The following is a 14,763-nucleotide window of genomic DNA, read 5'->3' as shown; positions in this document are numbered from 1 at the left end:
CATTCACTGTTCAAAACCGTCATTGGGTCACTTTGTATTGGTTGGGGATGATGCCAGAGGTGCTTGCATCAAAAAACCCTATATGGAAGGATATCTGGTTGATTGACTAAATTAAGTACAAGGTGAACCAATAAAAAAAAAGAAGCAAGACAGTCAACCATTCAATCTCTTCTCATCTCTGCAATACCTTTCCCAGCTGCTACTTCTAAGCCCTTCACAAAATTATCAATACTTTAAAAAGCTGTTACGGATTGATAGTACAAATCCAGATGCAGTTAAATTATTTTGGGAAAGAAGGGGTTTAAAAAAGGTGTTTTAAGGAATAAAATACACACTAGTAACAGGAGGAGGCAAGTCAAGAGTGAATGTAAGTACACTCTGGCAGAGAGCGTCCCAGCTGAGGAATATAAAGCAATAAGCCTATTGGCCAAAAGTTTTTGTCCAAGACTTCCAAAGTCCAGCATTACCTATAATCATGTCCAATCTTGCTGATCCAAAAGTCAATTTTTCAACTCTATTCCGACTGAAATTAGAAACCCATATAGAGATCTCAGATTGGTGAAAAAAAGCCTGTTACTGTGCATGCCAGAGATCATTCCTGCTGCCACATTCTGGACCAAGTGCAATTTCTTCTAATAAAAACATTTCTGGCAAAGCTGTACATTAAGAGTGTAATCGAATCTGGATGTGAGGAAAGCATGCAAACTTGCTTCCAAGTCAGCAAGAGTTAGGCAGGATTTAATACTCCATGTATTTTTATTATGATATAAAAAGCTGTTATATTGGTATTTTTAATACATTTATCAAAAGGAAACTGCAAATCCAAAGTCACTTCCAAATTTCCCACTGATACAGGAATGAGTAGCTGAGACAATTCTGAAGTGAACTGAGGCAATGGGATTTTGTAATAGGGGTTTTGCTGCCAGGAGACCAGCACTGGGTTTGACTTTTAACCAGTTCACACCAGACCTGTGCAAACATTTCCCCCAGCATTTGCTGTAGCGTGAAGCTGATTTTTTTCCCCTCGTCCACTCTGTGCACGTTTTTCTGCTGGGTTTTCATGAACGTTTTAGCAACCCAGGGGATCTCCTGGGATGACAAAGCCAGTCACCAGTCATGCACCAGCAGCTCCCACCACAGCCAGCACCACTTACTTAGGGGCCTAAGAATAGGAGGCGGCAGACATTTCTATTAAACCCTCTTTTTTAAGAAGAGCTTGGCTCTCATTTTCTTGCCTAAATAAGGTCCAGATTTTTCAGAAGAGCTCAATAGATTGCGTGCTGAACACTTGTGAAAATAGAGCCGACGTTTCGCGTCTACTCTGGGGCTCGAGGCTTGCAGAAAGCTGGCCTTGAATTTCTCGTTCTTGGACAAACAATGGACGTTGGGGATACCTTGGGGTTGGTTCTGCCTTCCCTGGTCCTGGGGCTTCCAGTGGTGTGACACCATCCAGTGTGAGTGGCCGGGCTGGTGTGACATCCTGGCGATGCTGTGGGAGGAAGCGGGAAGGGGCCTCTGATTTTGGAGACGGGCGTTTCCTTCCCTCCTCCACCAGAGATGGTCTTTGGCTGGGAGTTTCTGGCTGTTTAATGGATATTTGGGGGTCAAAAGGAAGCCAAATAAGATCCTTTGAAAGGACTTGATTTTGAGATTTCCCTCTGCTGTTTCATCCACACCTCAAGCCAGGCAGTGACCGCGGAGGCACTCAGTCGTTGCTCAGAGCCACGTTCTCAGTTGGTTTGCCCTGACTTCTTGGTTTGTTTGCTTGCTTTCTAGAATTCTTGCCTCCCAGGGATTTGGGAGGACAAATGCATTAATGCTATAAATAGTGTTTGAGAGCCAAGCTAATACAGAGTGTAAATCCCATGCACTGATTCAGAAGCCCACTTTAGAGCAGCCTGGGGGCATCTCACCAGCTTTTGATTCCTCCTCAGTACCAATTACTTTTGGATGCTAAACAACCCGTCCTGAAGGCTGACTGTACTACAGCATCTTTCATCCTGAAAACCCTAAAACTCCCCAGCAAATACATTACATAAACCGTACAGGGATCACTTTACCCATCTTTAGAAAGCAACCTTTGTGGGTTTGGAAGCTGTGAGCTGGGAACAGCAGTGTTATGCAGGAAGCATCATTTTTAATCAGGATGTTTCATCTACAAAGTGAAAGTCCCTTGCCAAAAGCACTCTCATCTCTGACCCCTTATGCAGTGATATAATGTAGGTCCTCCTGGGGCGTGAGAGATGCTGAGGTCAGCCTTGCCATGTACTCTGAATTACTGATATTAAAGAGGATTAAATGGTATTTCTACCACCTGGTACAGTTAATAAGACAGCATCCAGATCAACTGTCTTGAGCCCTGTAAAATAATCATAAGCAGTATCCAGTTCTATAATGGCAATAAAAGTGTAATAAGGTCTTCTAAACAGAGTAACAAAAGTTGAACAAACACAATATTAAAACACTACATATTAGTAGATTTTTTTTTAGAAGTCCAACATCCTTTGGCACAGAAACACAAAATCAAATTTAACAAGCAAGTTAAATAAGCAATTAGGAGTGGGGATTTTAAACTTCTTTCCAGTCTCAGTTGCTCTAACTCAGCACAAGTGGGGATCTGCTTTGTGTGCTGCAAACCCTCCCTGGTGATGGCTCTACCTGAACAGTTACCAGAGATTGGCAGTTTTAGATAAAAACTGAAGACCTGATTCTCATGGGGGGTCAGATTCCCCAAAGTGACCCTTCCTTACACACCAACCTTGTGTCTGAGTGCTCACCCAAGATGTTGGAGGCCCACATTCAATCTTCTCTTTTTTACTGGGAGAATTCAGATCTCTGCCCGGGGATCTGGTTGCTGTGCACTGGGTGAGTTTTCCAGCATGGCATTTGTTAGTTTTCCTGGTCTCTGAATCAGAAAGCAAGAGTCATTGGATGAGGAGGAGATGGGGGAAGAAAACTTGAGGCCTTGTAAAAAGTGTCTTTGCCAGAGATAGGAGACCTGAGTTCCAGTTGTAACTCCAAGGTTGTCCAAGTGTTTTCCATGGCACAGTTGAACAAGTGAAGAAGCAAAACCAGGGGAGTTTGAGGAGTTTAGAGGAGCTGAGTGAGGTGCCTTTAGGGTTGGCAGAAATTTTCAGGTTGCTGTTTGGAGCACAAGAATCCAAATTCAGAATCTTAATCTGAAGATCCAAGTCCTGTTTTGGCTTAGTCCTGATACACTCTCCAAAAAAATTACCTTGGCCTTAAAATAATGTGTGTACACCAAGCAATGGGCATGTTTTGTGCTGGATGAGCTCTCCCAGGAAACCGTGGTGTCTTTCTAGCTCAGCCACTGGGATTTTACTGGCAAACTGTACATCAATGTGTGAGGTCCTCAGAGGCTGCACATTGGAGGAGCTCCACGACTGATACTCCTGGTATTCACATTTGCACCACTGCCATTTGAATGATCTGGTCCCTTGGAGCCATAAAGAAGACAAGCCTCCCTCTTGGCTTTTCCAACTGCTGAATCTGCCGTGGACGTCCTTAAAATAAGGTGGGATTTTTAAACTGTTCCCTTCAAGTGTTGTTACAAGAAGGATTTGAGAGGGATTTTGCAAAGCTGGACTGGTGTGCTGCCATCCCTGGCAATTCTTTGTTGATAATGGACTCCACCACCTCTAGAGTCTCTGTTTCTGCAATTATTGGAAATGTCGTGGATGGCAAGTGATGGATAAAGTAAAGACAACCAACTGTTCTGGAGGAGTGCAGTGCCTCAGCAACATTTTGCTTTGCTGTTTTCATAGAGCATCTGTCTTGCTCAGGAGAGGCCTGTCCTGGTTTAACTCTCTGCTCAACAGCACCACAGCAGCAGTGCTGGCCCTGCAGTGAGCACTAGACATGTCCCTTTTTATTCTCCTCTGTATGACCGAAAATTTCCCTTCTGCTGTTTTATTTTTCCCCAAGAAACTTTTATCTGTAGCCACACGTGCAAAACTCTCAAATGGACTGTTTCAAATCTAGTCAAGGTCATTGAAAAAAGATATTTTTAAAGTGGCTAGGGCTCTTAAAACTCCTCTTGGATTCCCCAGAAGCAAAAAAAAAAAGCAGCATTTACCCTGTAAGCCTTATAGATCAAGGACTTGAGTATCTTTCAACATCCTAAAGCCCATGCAGACTTTAAACTGGTATTCCCAGCTCATTTGCCAAAAGAAGAGGAAGAAAATGAAATGAACTGAAAGCTTTTGCCTTGAGGTCTGCTGCAACAGGGCCTTCTGAAGTCTGGAGTCGGAATTGTTTCAATCTATGTAAATATGGGGAAATTAAATTCCATATGTCCCATGCCAGATGCTCCCAGCTGCTGCTGCTGTGTGGGGAACCGTAAGTAGACAGTTTAGCCCCGTCAAGCAGGAGGGAGAATGAAAAATAAAAGGGGGGGGGAGGATTGTTATTTTGGGGTCGGGAGGGTAATGTGCATGAGTGGCTGTGCCAGTGAGCTGACAAGCCAAGTCACTGGACAGTTGTAAGTGCTGTGTGAGGCTTCAGGCTGGACGATCCCAGGGAGAACGTCGCAGTTCTTGGCGTGAGAGCTCGGGCCTGATGTATATTGTTTATTTCAAAGCCTACAGAAATCGTGTGCCTGTGGGAAACCATCAGGTTTGGGCTGTGAGTGGCTCGAGTGGGTAAATCTGACTTTGTTGTAGCCTGGGAAAAATATCCCAGAGCAGGGAAAGGTCCGTCACTGAACCCACCAGCCAGGGACGGTGCAGGCCACTCATCACCAGAGCCTGTGCCAGGACATGCCCCACCATCACCCACGTTCATCACCTCAGCTCTGGCCTTTAGGCCAGGCCTGATTTCTGCCTTAGGTCGGGCTCACGCGTGTGTATTGGATCGGGTTGTTATTTATATCACGAGCCTCGTGCCGTGGAAGGGAGAGAAGGAGAACGACACAACCGCAATTTTAAATGACCCGTTCTTAAAAAAGCTCCACACGCCCTAATGAAACCAGAGATTTAGGAATCCTCGTGGAAACTCCAGCTGCCTAAAAATAGGCAGTACCCCTCTCGTGTCCACAGGGATCCTTCGCCGTGCTCTTGGCCGGCAGCGCCGCCGCGCCCCATCCCGGCTGGAGGCGTGTGGAAGTGCCGGGCTCCGGCTGGCTGCTCCTGCCTCCCTCCCCCTTTTTTTATGGTTTTTTCGGACGTGGTGACAAGTGGAACGGTCTCCAAAAGAGAGCAGCCTTGTGGCTTGTCCCGCCATCGCTGCAGACGTTCAGTAAACACGAGGGAAGCCGGAGCCCCGCGGCCGGGGCGCGGGAGGGAGCAGGCGAGGAGGGCTGAGTGGTTACTCAGCATTTGGTGTCTGAGGTGAGAGTTACTGTGGAAAAACCCTGCAGTTTTATTGTTCTAACCTTTATTTAAACATAGAACCTATAACCTGTTTTTCCAGAGAATTTAAAATAGCGGGTTTTTTTGTTTCTGCTCGCAACCGCCCCGTCCAACTTCTGAGGTATCACATACTTCTGTATTATTTTATGGAGCTGACAGAGGGGGAGTCTAAGGGGAAAAAACAGCTGCAATAGCCAAGGCAGTGTGTGGAATAAACCCGTGTGTGTGTGTGACTCGGGAGGAAGGTTGGCTGCCACGAGATTGCCAAAGCCTGTTCTTGCTTTTGCCTTCACCATCCTCCTCCTGCTCTCCCTGGCACGAGGGGCTGCCAACAAAAAAACCCGTTTGCCCACGCAGCGCCCGTGAGAAGGGCTCGGGGTGGCCGACTTCATTCCCACTGTCCCACCTGAAGGAATTATTCGTGTATTTCTCCAGCGGACACATATCATTAGAACTGATATTTAGTAGTGGCGTGCCTGGAAAAAGGAGTTTGTGTGTGAGTGTGGTGGGGTGGACGATGCCAAACCAGCGTGGGGGTTTCCTCGGTGCTGCAGGAGCTGCTCGGCCTGGCGCGGTCGTGATGCTCCACAGTGGGGTTTGCCGGGTTCCAGGATGCAGGGCCTCCCCACCACTGCCCTGCCAGAGACAGGCAGCAGTGCTTTGGCTTCCTGTATGTCCAGGGAATCCCTATGACATCCATTCGTGCTCCCCCTTGGTTTCCTGTAGCATGGTTGAATGCTTCGCTGGAGATTCTTGCTGTAGAGCAGCCGTGAGGAACCACAAGGGGGAATGGCCTTAAGCTGAAGGAGGGGAGGTTTAGATTAGATATTAGGAAGAAATTCTATACTTATAAGGGTGGTGAGGCCCTGGCACAGGTTGCCCAGAGAGGTTGTGGACTCCTCATCCCTGGAAGAGTCCAAGGCCAGGTTGGACAGGGCTTGGAGCGACCTGGGACAGTGGAAGGTCTCCCTGCCCATGGCAGGGGGTTGGAATGAGATGGGCTTCAAGGTCCCTTCCATTCCAAACCATTCTATGATTCTGTAATTCTGTTCTCAGAGGGCAAACTCACACAGATCTGGGGGGAGATAGACCACTGTTCTCCTGGTGCTTCTCTCCCCTCTCTCTGTCAGGTGCTGCCCTGATGTCATAGGATTTATTTCTTCATTTGCTGTGTTTTTCAATAGTTGGCATTTAATCTCCAGGTTGACCACGGGTTGCCTACCTGTCTGCCAGTCTTGAAAAACAGGGATGAAGAAGTCAAAAAGTGTTTGAAAATCAGGGCTGAAACATAGAGGATGTATATAATTAATGTCAGTTGTTAACCAAGTCAAAATGGTTTGGAGATGGTGGGTGGGTGGGTGTCCATCTTGTCAGAGTGGGTTCAGAAAGGTGAGGTGTGTTTGTGGGGAAACATTGCATTGGTTTTGTTTGAACAAAAGGAAGGAAACATTTTGCATTGAGTTGGTTATCTCAAGGTGAACCTGTTCTGTAAACAGGGAACAAAGGAAAGTTTTCTTCCCAGGATTTGACAAGATCTGTCTGTTGGTTCTTCACAAGCAGGTTTTTCGTGGCCATCTATGTGGACAGAACAGCAACAATCCTCCCTGTTTTACATGAGAAGAGTTGTCTTGGTGTAAAATTGCAAAGGAGGTTAAAATTCAGGTAAAATTTCAAAGGAGGTTAAAATTAAGGTAAAATTGCCTCTCCTTGGCCAGTGTGTTTGATGGATCAAGTTGAGGCAGAAGGTTGTTCATGTTTATTATTCCTTGACCGCTTGTATTGCATAAAACACTAAAATCTCTTTGATGCTCTCGGAATAAACTTCCAAACTGTTTCAGATAGAGACCAAGGCAGCAGGTTAATCAGTCACTCAACCAATATATCCTGGTACAAGTTCTTAGATCAATCATGATTTATGATGGGAATATACAGAAAGGCTAAGAGAGCATCGTGTGGTTTCTCAGGGACAATATTCAGGCAGTAAATCAAAGGAGGCTGCTAAGGGTCAAAACTGAATAGAAAGTGCAGAGATGGGTTAGAAAGATTTTCAAAGATCTCTGCCTCTGTGTTCCTCTGCTGCTGTCCAATATAGTTATTCATCTAAGGTATTCACAGGAAAAAGTGACTTTTTTTTAGGTGTCCCTGGGTGAACGTAAGTTGCTCATAGCGTGAGTGTCTTTCTGACCAATGTCTCTAAACATGTGGAATGTTAACTGAGCTTTTTTCAACCTCTGTAATCACATGGTATTTAGGTTTGCTTTGAAGTCCTTAGTGAAAGTTCAAGTTGGTTTTTATTTACCATAATTTATTTACCTACTTTTAGCTGTGAAAAAGGGCACTTCTACCATGATGTCAGGGGCCCAGCCTTCCTCTCTGCTCCCCTCCCACAATGTGACCATTATATCAACATATGGCAAACATTTCTCCTATTCTGTGTTTACTCCCAGCAGTAAAAATTCAGTAAAAAGCCAAGGGCCTTCCATAGAGAGAGGAAAACTCAGCTACAACCTCCAGGACAGGAAAAGCAAATACTCTTTTAACAAGAAAGTTATTGGGACATTGCTAAATATTTCCAAGAAATAAAATAACAAAGGAGCTTGTATCCAAGAGGAGTCACATATCTTCAGAAACTATAAGTATCATGGAAAAAAATCCTGAAGGATTATTATTGAAAGGTTAGCTGAAATTAAAAGCACGTTTATGCAGCCAAAAGGAGGTTTTGGGCTTTAATTCATTAGCTCAGGTTTCATTTACCAGGATTCCGCCCCCGGCACGTGTAATAAGATTAGTTCATTAATCGTTGAGTCCCTGGGAATTAACATACTAGAGGTGCTTTTCTCCCCCTCTGAAAAGTCCCCCTGGATATATAAACACAGCAGAGATTTTGTTGAACGTGGGATCAGAGTTAGTCGTGCCAGGTTTGGCTTGATGAGAATGACTGAATCCTATAAACAAGTGAACAGTGGGAGAAATGTATTAAGTAAAAAAAAAAAAAAAAGCCTTGTTTTGTTTTTTAGAGTTGTACTGCAACGTTTGGGTGATTGCAGGCGGAAATCCAGTGAATTAACTCTTTTAAAAAGGGAAAAAAAAAAAAGGAGAGAAAAGAAAAGGAAATATAGAGTGGCTTGTTTACAGAATAATTACCCTGGGAAGTTGGCTCCCTACCTGCCATCCCAGGAGAAAAGTGAGGGTGGAAGGTGGGAAGGGACCCAAGGAGCAGCAGGGAAGGTGCATGGTGTGGATGTGTGTGGATCCTTGGGGCCAGGACTGGGAAGAACCATTTCTGCCTCCCAGAGAGACATGGTGGACAGCACCAGTCCCAGAGTCACCAGTCCCAGGGGCAGCCCTGACCTTGCTCAGAGGGCAGGACAGGGCCAGACATCCCACAGAACGTGCCTGAGGGTGAGGGGAGGGTCAGCAACGTGAACAAAAGGATTTGGGACTTGTCTTTCCTTCCCTCAGACCCTAAACAAGGTCAAGGCAAGTTGTGGCCCAATCCATTCCAGTGGGAAAGGGCCACCTCTGTAACAAGGTCTTTAAAAAACCCCATGGGCCCTGCACCAAATTCACACTGTGCCAGGTTGTCCTGCAATTTAAGCAGATTAAAAACACATTTAACAAAGTGCAAGGAAGGAAATGCCCTGATCTCAAGTGGCAAAGGGTCAGAAGTGACATGAATGATTAGGTGCCTTATTGGGTATTTTGAGACGCTGTTGCTCAGTTCTGAGGTTCTTTGAGGATTTTGAAGCAGGGAAGGTAAGGCAGGAGGCTCTGGACTCCTGGGAATTTTACCTGCCAGAGGATATTCAGCTTTCCTTTTCTTGTAATTTCTGAATTGATTTTTCCTTCTCACTGCAATCAGATATAAGCTCTTTTGTAACAGGGGCATATTTCTCTTCTGGAACTGTAGGAAAACATTCCTGACATTGGTAAAGGAGGCCAGGGAGAGATGATTTATGAGTAGAAGATTAAAAAGAGTTAAATATTGCTAAATTTGGTTTAAAATTACTAAGTAGGTATATGATAACTATCTTCAAACACATAAATACTAGAGAGAAACAGCAGTGTCTGGTCTGAGCCAACAGAAGCAAATCTGTAGGCAGGGGAAGGAAAATAAGTAAAACTCAGGCCAAACATCAAGAGAAAATTCCTTGTAGTGAGACCTCTCTAAAAAATCTCGAGGCACAACAATGCTCCAGTTGTAATAATGTCATAAAAGTGTCCCAGTGCTACAAATATTGTAAAGAGAGCTGGGGATTTCCCATTTATTGTGCCCAGGTGGGATTAAATAACCCAGGCAAAGGAAGGCTTGATTCAGTCATTAGCCCCTGAGAGGATCTGGAAGGAGAGCAGGAGCAAACAGGGTGAACCTCTCAGTGCCAATAAGTGGAGGGAGATGATGACCAAAGGAAAGGTGAATGTGAAATTATTCTATTTGGGCTCAAAGTGCCACGTGAATGGTGAATGCTCTTAATGAAAGCACGGCTGCTTTAGTAACCTGATACCTCCATTACTATTTTAGGCTGTAATTGTAGCTAATAGGAGGAAATGGATTTATATTTTGCTGGAATGCATTATTTATCAGCAAGAGTTTTAGGATTCGTGCAGCCTTGTGGGGAGAACTGCTTGATAAAGTGCCTGAATAGACTGAGGCAGATCCTCTGTGTGCACTGGCCTTTTGGGTGTGAACCTTAAATCCACAGCAAAACAAAGAAAGAGAAAGAGAAGAATAGTTGTGTAATGACATGACCAAAGGAGGTTTTTTAAAGTAAAGGCGGCAAGAAATACAAGATGAGGGTGCAATGTCCCTGTGGGATGTAGATGTATAGGGAAGAGGGAGCAGAGAAAGGGCAAAATCTCCCAGCCATTCCTAAGTCAAGGGTTCAAGATGTAGAGTAGGACTGAAAAAAACAATTGCAGGGACCCTTTTCAGGCTTGTTGAGCTGATGGTGAAGCCCTCCTTAGATCATAAAGGTTCAGAGGACACCCAGTTTCCTGGGGCAAAATCCTCAAGTATTTCCTTAAAAGAAAAACTTTGTCACCACAGGAGAAAATGTTGCCATCCCAACAAGTCCTGCAATTCCTCAATCTTGAGGAATTTTCATTCTGTGACAGAGAGGGAACAGTCTGAGTCTACAAATAATGGAGGAACACAGGAGAGAAACACAACAATTGTGGGTTTTGGGAAATGTTTACAAGCAAAGGGAACTGGGCTATGAAGTAACAGGACTTGAGGAAATGGCCTGAAGTTGTGTCAGGGGAGCTTTAAGTTGTATATTAAAAGAAAGATTCTTCCCCCAGAGGGTGGTTTGGCACTGACCAGGCTCCCCAGGATGGATGATCCTCTGGGGCACATGGGGTGACTTTTGGGGATGGGCCTGTGCGGGGCTGAGGGTTGGACTTGATGGTCCCTTCCAGCTCAGCACTTTCTGTGATTCTATGAAGCAGTCACTGCAGCACGATGGTGGAATCCCATTGTTCAGGACTTCTTTGGAGCAGCTGGACAAAATCCTAGAAAACGTCTTTAAAGACAAACCTGCGCTGGCAGGGAAACGAGCTGGATGCTCCAACTGGACTTGTCCAGCTCCAGCCCTGGAGACACGAGCCCAGCCTCCCAGGAGGGGAGCTGAGGCCCCGCTGCCTGAGTCACTCTGGGCAGACCCACGTTCCCTTCCGATCCCGTTGGGCGTCTCCGGCCCCGGAGAGACTGTGCTGGTGTGTTGGTGATTCTTCCCTGGGTCAGGAGTCGTTGCACAACCTGCCCCTTCCGTTAGGAAGTGAGACACCCTCATGAACAACCAGCCAGGCACACACCAGACGTGATTTCTACCCCATCCCTGCTGTTGTATCATCCCTACCTACGTGTTTGTGGTGGCTGCTTCTCTCAAGAACCAAGGGAAACAAAGGCAGCTCTTTTATATGTTGTTTTTCTTAGTAATTTATGATTAATGGGGTAAATCTTGGAAGCCCTACCCAGGGGTTTTCACTTTGCGTTACCCAGGCCTTCTGTTTATACTTGTTTTGTAACAGAAATAAAAAGTATTTCCTTTTAGCCCAAGGCACCTAATCAGGATTAGGACTGGAGGGGAATATTTTGCATTCTTGCGTTCCAGGAGTACCTTGATGTGGAGTTATCTTTTGTCAACTGTAGATTGAATGTTCAATTACGCTACTCTTTTTTTTTTTTTTTTGAAAGGTATTTTAGGGCCTATCTGATCAACTGATACTGAATACAGTTATTCTCTTCACCACATTTCATGGATGTGGGTCGTCTTACGAGTTCTTGAGCTGAAAGTTGATATTTGTAGAAGAATTTGGTTTGGGAAGCTGCCTCTCTAAGGGACCGAGGGATTTTGGGGGGGTGTATAGTCACTGCTGGACAAACTGTGCAGCATTTTGGTCTTGTCTGGCACTCAGGTTCTGGGTCTCAGTCTAACATTAAGCTCAAACTAACAACCCATGCTTTTAGTTCCCAGTTTATGCAGTATCAGGAGTGACCATATCTCCTACCTGCTGGCACTGCCTCCTTCTCTGCAGACCAATGGGCATCATAATGTTCACAAGAAACTGTGCTTTATGGACAAACTCAAAGCTCTTCTGAAACAGCATCTCACTTGCAGCTGCTTGAAATAAGTCTTACTCTTACTCTGAAGGAGCCTACAAGGAACCTGGGGAGGGACTCTTCCATGAGGAACTGGAGGGATAAGACAAGGTAGTAATGGGTTCAAGCTGAAAGAGGGGAAACATGTTGGATATGTAGAAGAAATTGTTCTCTGTGAAGGTGGGGAGGCCCTGGCACAGGTTGCCGAGAAAAGCTGTGGCTGCCCCTGGATCCCTGGAAGTGTCCAAGGCCAGGCTGGACAGGGCTTGAAGCAACCTGGGCTAGTGGAAGGTGTCCCTGCCCATGGCAGGGGGTGGGACTGGATGATCTTTAAGGTCCCTTCCAACCCAAGCCATTCTGTGATTCCATTCCCCAGTGGGTGAAGATGATTGAGTGGCAGTAAGACAGATGTCAAATTAAGGCAGAGCATGTCCTGGATGTGCCTCAGTCAGTGCCTCTTTATCAAAGCCAGACTGAATTGTAGAGCTTTTCTGCAATTACAATAATAAGCAGCTTTATTTAAATGTAATTGCTTTAACTGAAAATATCCTAATGTGGGGCTTTTTGTTCTGTCTGGTGTTTGGAAAAGTCTCCATAGCTTTGAGTCACCTATTTTGAATTTTTAAAAGGTTTATGTCTAGTTAAAGTACAGACATATTATTACGCATCAGAGTCTTAGTCATTTTGTTCTGCTCTTGCATCCTGGTGTGCTTATTCACTTTGGTTTATCTGAATAGGGAGGGAGGGAACCTGAGGAGAGTGGGAAGGGTGCACAGATTGAAGAAAGGACCCATTTACATTTAGAAACAGTTGGGCTTTACTCTTTTTTTTAGATTTCTATTTAATTGACTTATTTCGAATAGTGATATGTCTGAAATAATGAAAAGTCTAGAAACACCCTGTTTTTTCTAAGAAGCTTTCTGATTGTACACTGGATTGGAGAATCCCATCGAGCTGTAACATCAGATCTCACCTCTCCAAATAGCTTCTCTATTTACAGTGCGTTATTTGCTATTATTTTTATATGAAGGGATTACTTGTTTCTGGTTTATTAATATTGGGTTTCCCTTTGCGTTCCTGTGACTGCAGCGTCCTCAGAAAGCAGCGTTGTTACAGCAGTGCTTGGCAGACCTCACTGGGAACCCAGAAAAACTTCCAATCCCTTGACCTTTGGGTTTCCAAGATTAAAATTTGCAGCAGGAATGTGTACATTTGCCTTATCACCTAAATATCTAGGCTGGTGCTGCTGGGTTTGGGCTGCAGTGAAGCTCCTTCTCTGCTTGGTCGCCTTTGCTCCCCACCCTTCCTGTTTGAGCTGTGGTCTGTTCAGCCACGCAAGAGCTTTTTGGATCAGGGCTCCTGAACCTCCTCTCGACCCTGTGCAGGGCTCCCTGCACAATGTGAGTCACTTCAAAGTTTGGCCTTGTTTTTCCTGAATGTTGGGTAAATGACATCACTGGGCTCTTGGTGGGACAGCTGTGGGCTCCTGGCCTGGTGAGAGGACACTGAGGTGATGCTGCCCAGCAGAAGCTGCCACTGTGTCCCTGAAGCAACCTCTGTACCTGTCTGCTCCCTGTCACATTGTCTTCAGGCACTGTCAACATTACTAAGTGCCTAAGAGGTGATTATTAAATAAGGCTCATGTGTCAGGAGAACAACTCAAGTGCACTGTGTGGAGGAAAAGCATTGGCCAGGTAGAAGGACAGGGCATAGGAAAATGGTGAAGGACACATCTGTAAATTAATATGAAGAAAGGAAGCTGAAATTCCTTTCAGCTTGTCCTGAACACAGCTCTCTGTTTGCTTGTTGTTGCTTTTACCAACAGGGAAGTCAGCCTTTTAAATCTCTCTCCGCTGTGCAGGTGGCAGTGTAAGTAGCATAAAACAGAACTTGTCAAGCCCAGGAATCTGGCTTGTGGAGAGCAAAATCCCAGAAAGACGGAAGAAAAAAAAAAAACAAAAAACCCTCAGCCCCAAAACAAAACAAAAACACGATACCTAAACCAGACTTCCACTTCTGGGATCAGATCAAAACAACAAAAAGCCCAGAAAGATTAAACTAAGCTCAACTCAAATTAGTTTATTGTGTTGCATGTTTCTCGAGGCAAAAGAGTTTACTTTGGAATTAAAGCACACCCAGAGAACACAGCCCTGACTGGACACTCGGCGCTAATGGCTTGCAGAGGAGTTCAGGGAAGTTGACTCTAAAAAACAGATGGGTGTCGAGAGGCACCGTTGAGGTCTCTGCATTCCTCTCCTCGTATCGACATGGGGCTGTTGTGCTGAGATGGTCAGAAACTATGCAGCTGTTTGATTCCTCTGCCTGAGCAGCTCTGCACACCCCCTAGGGCCCTACAGACAGTGTAAGGCAGCCCCTGGCAGGGACCATCCTGCTGCAAACACGGGGAGGGCTGGAGGAGAGGGAAGGTGCTTCAGGGGTGGAGATAAACTGCCCATGAAGGGCTCTGGGTGGCTCTTTAGAAGTGTATTTGCCTCCATTGTTTCTTGTGGCTGTGGGGCTGCTCTGTGAGAATTCCCCCAAAAAGATTTCTCTCGTAGCATCGGTTTTGTAACATCTTGGCAGGCAGGATCCTGGCCACAAGCAATTAGTGGAGAGGTGGCATGAAATTGAAAAATGAATTCTGAAAATATTTGCTTTTTTAACTTTCAGTGGGAGCTTTGGTGTGTTTGGGAATAGTTCCTGTTTTATCCCAGCTGGGTTGCATTTTTTGTGCTTTTCTGGGTTGTTCATCTTTCTAGGTGAGAGAAGGGCATTTCTTTATGCTGGGGGTGT

This window comes from Corapipo altera, unplaced genomic scaffold, assembly GCF_003945725.1.
Source record: "Corapipo altera isolate COAL_440 unplaced genomic scaffold, ASM394572v1 268, whole genome shotgun sequence".
In the NCBI taxonomy this organism is placed as follows: Eukaryota; Metazoa; Chordata; class Aves; order Passeriformes; family Pipridae; genus Corapipo; species Corapipo altera.
This window is presented reverse-complemented; position numbering follows the sequence as displayed.